The sequence below is a fragment of the Drosophila takahashii genome, chromosome 2R, assembly GCF_030179915.1.
Source record: "Drosophila takahashii strain IR98-3 E-12201 chromosome 2R, DtakHiC1v2, whole genome shotgun sequence".
Classification (NCBI taxonomy): Eukaryota; Metazoa; Arthropoda; class Insecta; order Diptera; family Drosophilidae; genus Drosophila; species Drosophila takahashii.
The window spans coordinates 7,036,687-7,041,516 of NC_091679.1; the positions used below are offsets into that span (position 1 = coordinate 7,036,687).

Sequence of the window (4,830 nt, forward strand, 5' to 3'; positions counted from 1 at the left end):
TCCGCCGGGATGCCATCACTGGTTTGCTGGAAAACCTGTGACCAGGAGCAATTTGTCGGCAAAAATTTGCTGACCAAGCCTCCTATTCTGTGCCTTTTTTGGTACGCCGTTTGACTTCCCCGTCATCACTTCCGATGCAATTGGAACCAATTTGCAAGCCACCGTTAGGGATGACGAGGGGAGTCAGGGCCATTAATGGGCGAGACGTCGCCGCCTCGACAATTTTATTGTTTAATTGGGCGCCACTATGTTACGAACTGCTATTTTTCCCTTTGGCAGTGCCGCTAGCTCAGTTTCTCTCTAGGCGGAGTCCCCCTAATGCCACAGCTCGCAACATAAATATCGACGACTACGCAGTCTCACATCACTAAACTATCGGTCATCACTACATATAAAACGTAAACAAAGGTAAATTATTACATTACAAATGACGGGAAATATGGTATGTTTTGGTGGCTATTGATGACTTACCCAACCAAGGATGCCCCGGAGGATTCCGCAGAGGCATCACCCATTTTCGGACCGTCGGAGTCACTCCTCGCGCCTACATCAGTTCCATCTCCCCCACAGCGACAACTTACTCACACATTTCGGTCTTCAATTACATTTAATATCTGCGGTAAGTACAAGTGTTTAAGTTTAACATAATTATCGTTGTTCTTGCATTAACTCATTTATCTTTCTTTCAGCCTAAAATACCAAAGCTGGCCGCCGTCTTTAAACTTACGCGGTCAAAGCTGAGAAGTTAATCCTCCCGGAAAAGATTACAGGCGCCGCGGTAAATATGTTCCACCAGTCATGTATTGGTGGAACTCACAGTAATTCGAGGCGCAAACAAGGACACTATTCGTGTGTCGGGTCACCTAATCCTTAGGAGCTCCTGGGGAAAAGAAGGGACAGGCCAAATATGTAAGTTCGCGCTGCAAAACTTCCCCGCCGAAAACTAAAACTCGCGACCTCTCTTACAGACAACAACGAGGACCAACCACGGCTTTCGGGTCTAAATCCGGATAAATTTACAAAGGAACACGGGAAGTATTTAGATTAATGTCGACAATGGTACATATGTAATTAATTATAACTATTTTCAGCCACTTCTAGACTAGACAACGGGCGATATTCTATCCCGGACAAGAGCCGGAGGCCAGCGGCCGTTAAAGCCGGGAAAGCCCCGAGGAATGGGGACGGTTTATGAAGGGGCGTGGCGGTTCACCACCGCGCAAATGGACTCCGTTGGTCCCGAAGGTGAGTGGGACTGACACCCAGGAACGGACTCACCGGGGATGGTTTGCCTGGCGTTGGCGGCGTACGAGAAGGCAGGGTAGGCTGGTTCGAGTACGTCTAAAACGGCTTCAGGGACATCACCACAGGCTCTCGGATCCAGTTTAAGGTGCGTAGGAGAATTTCCAAAATCCCTTCCAACGAAAAATTCCAAAATAAATCTTCCGGGGCCCTTTTTGTTGGGACCCCGGTTGCCCTACAGACAATTATTTGTTAATAAATTACACTATTAACCTAACTCGCTAACACTCACTTCTTTCTGTATTTTGCACAAACACTTATTTGAGTAACTCCCGCTGCGTGTGCCTCATTTGACAATATGGCTGCGACTACCTCAATATCTGCCTATCATCATTCTCATCCCGCCATATTCCCTTGCCTCTCCCAAAATTGGGTCATTAACCATATTCAAGGCCATGGAAGACAATCCCTGAGCGAACCGGGATTAAGCCAAATGGCCAGATCGTCCGCCAGATTCCCCACAGGGGGGCGCCACCGAAACCATCGCCCTATCGTCCTGACATATCGATAGAAACTATCCCACAATCGACTCCAACTGCAACAGAAGAGAAGTCAGCGCAGTATAGAAGACTGCGGACAAAATCTATCGTGCACTAAAGGGAAGCCGATATTCATATATTGCTCTCACTTTTTCGGTCGTATAATCTGCCTGCACTCGGCGGTAGCAGAGACAAATTCCGGCCGGTCGGTCATTCTCTTTTGCACTTAACCGTTATGTTCAGCTAGCGACCAAAATTTGGCTGGAATAATTTTTGGAAGCAGCGACATGTATATGCCCTTACATTTTAGGAACATTATTGTATTTCGAAATAAACAAATTAATTTCCTGTTATAAACTTAAATTGTTTATTCATAAAATTTGAATTTACTTAAACAATACATTTAACTGATTCAATTTTTTATTTAACTTGATTTTTAAAGTTTATTTATTAGTTTAGTTTAAAAAAATTGTCCATATATATTTATTTAAATATTTAAACAGAAACAGTTTTAAGAAATTGCGTTTCTACTGAACAAATACAATTTTTTTTGTCTGATATATACCGTATTAGAAAGGGTATAGGAGCATTGGCACGCGCCAACAGCAAAGATGAAGCCAACCAAATCGGTTAAAGGGGTAAGAAGAAGACTTGGTGCATCGCATTATTTTTGACGGTTTTCTGAGGGAAGAAGGTTTTGCGTTATTAGTTAAATATTTTGTGGCAAGTGATATTGTACATAAATTAAATTCAGGTAAGTGCTACCTTACATGTAAGATATTGTGATAGGCTTATGTACCTTTAATTTGCACCAAAATGCCTTAAGCTGATTATTTCCGGTAGTCTGGTCATTAACTACAATCTGGACGGAAGCAGCGGGAAAAAATCCTTAAAAGCACGCAAAGGATTCTATGCGGTGCTTAATGGTCAGTACGCAATTATATGAATATTAAATACAAATGTTAATACTTTTTTTTAATATTTTCAGGAGCCTTCATTTCGAAGACGCAGACAAAGAAAAAAAAGTTAGTTAAAAAAAATCTAAAAATAATAATAATTATTATTTCAATTATTTCGGCCAGCCGAAGCTTATTTACCCTTGCAAATAAAGTAAATCTCATAGTTTAATGCTCACTCGGTGCAGTTCCAGGGATTCAGCGTTTCTATTTAAATTTTGTTTTTAAGTTGTCAAGAATCAAAACGCCTACTTCCTACAAAGTTACAATGAATTTTCTTATATTTGTTTGAATATTCCTATGGGAGCCTTTAGATATAGTGTTCCGATCCGGCTCGCTCCGACATATGTACTACTTGCAATAGAAAGAAGACTTTCGGGAAAGTTTCATCGCGATAGTTTTAAAACCGAGAGACTAGTTCGCATAGAAACGGACAGACGGACAGAGTGACAGACGGACAGACGGACATGGCTAGATAGACTCGGCTATTGGTGCTGATCAAGAATATATACTTTATGTGGTCGGAAACGTCTCCTTCACTGCGTTGCAAACATCTGACTGAAATTATAATATCCTCTACAAGGGTATAAAAATGTTTGTTATGTATTGTATGATTTTGTGAAGCAATAATTTTAAGAATTTAGGGTTGATATCCTTTTGTTTGCCTATTCCTAATGATTTAATATTTCTCCTTGTTTGACTTGTAGATGTTGAGTTTTTAAATCTACGACTACAAAAGCTTATATTCGCGGATTCAATTAATTTAGTCACTGTCATTTAATAAATTCAATAAAATGTCCTCATGAAAACGCTTTAAGCCGAAATTAAAGCATATAATGAACAGTAGATTCAAGGAATAGTTAAAATTAGTTCCATTCAAGATTTAATTCTTAGATTTATTTTTTCATCAGAGAAAACCTGAACATTTTGCTGAGAGTAGATTTCAGCGAAAATAATAAAGGTTAGTCCAATTATATAGACCACATAATTTAAAATGTCGGCAAACATCAGTTTTTTGTATTCTTAGCTATACCGCGGAACCTGTAGGTGATGGGACATAAGTTTCTATGGGACTTTTACTCAGGAACTCATGGAAAACTAGAAATGATTCGTGGAAATTTCACAAAGTTCAGTTTTGTTTTCCTGTGTTATTTGTAGTTTGTTATGTGCAAAAAAGCGTTCGCAAACAAATTTTCATGAGTGGGCCAAAATGTAAGCTGTTCTGCGTACGAAAACAACAATGTTTTCAGCAAAATCTCAGAAAAGTGTACCATGTACTTCTATAAAGTTCAAAATTTAAAAGTTTACCAAAACAGCACCAATTTGGTTTTGTTCAAAAATTTTCCAAATTGACCCAGTGGTTTGGTAGAAATTAAGACTTAATAGGATTCCAGATATATGATAATTTTAAAAGTAGCGACTGTGGGCTTTACTTCCAAAGTAAGGGAAATTCTTTCCAGCCATACTGCTGAACTCCACGCGCTAAACATTTGCTAGTTGAAAATATAAATGACTTGGCTAAACTCGTGTGAAAAACCATAAATAAAAAGACTTCAATTTCTCGAAACCCGTGGGTTTGATTTCGCTGAAATAAATTCAGAAATTACTTAAAATTAGGCCCCTTCTATTGATATACCGTGCAAGTTGGCACAACCTCTGTGAAAGCTATATTAAGCAAGTAAAGTTTGCATAGAAAATATTTATATATTGATGGTTTATGACATCGCTGTCTCGCTGGTTGGAGCAGTCACACTGCGTGGGAAAAGCCATAATTAAAAAGACTTGAATTTCTCGAAATCTGTGGGTTTTATTTCGCTGAAATTAATTCCGAAATTCCTTAAAATGATGCTCCTTATATTTATATACTGTGTAAGCTGGCACAATTTCTGTAAGAGCTGTTTTAATTAAGTAAAGTTTGCATGAAAATATTTTGGTATTTACATGGTTGATGTCATGGGCGCTAGCGCGTTCAGCAGGAAACGGAAAATTTTAAAATTTGATTTAATTTTCATGAAATTTTCACGAAAAGTTCCTAGGACGATCCCGAATCTGCCCTTATACCCTGCATGTTGCACAACCTTTACGCGTATACC

At 39.2% G+C, this 4,830-nt stretch overlaps 1 long non-coding RNA gene across 1 annotated transcript; it reads left to right on the forward strand.

Annotated features, from left to right (window-relative positions):
* Positions 1 to 407: 407 nt before the first annotated feature.
* Positions 408 to 2,075, forward strand: LOC138912674 (uncharacterized). Its single transcript, XR_011418233.1, has 4 exons — positions 408 to 619; positions 690 to 909; positions 969 to 1,035; positions 1,092 to 2,075. It is a non-coding gene; the product is annotated as an uncharacterized lncRNA (long non-coding RNA).
* Positions 2,076 to 4,830: the final 2,755 nt, after the last annotated feature.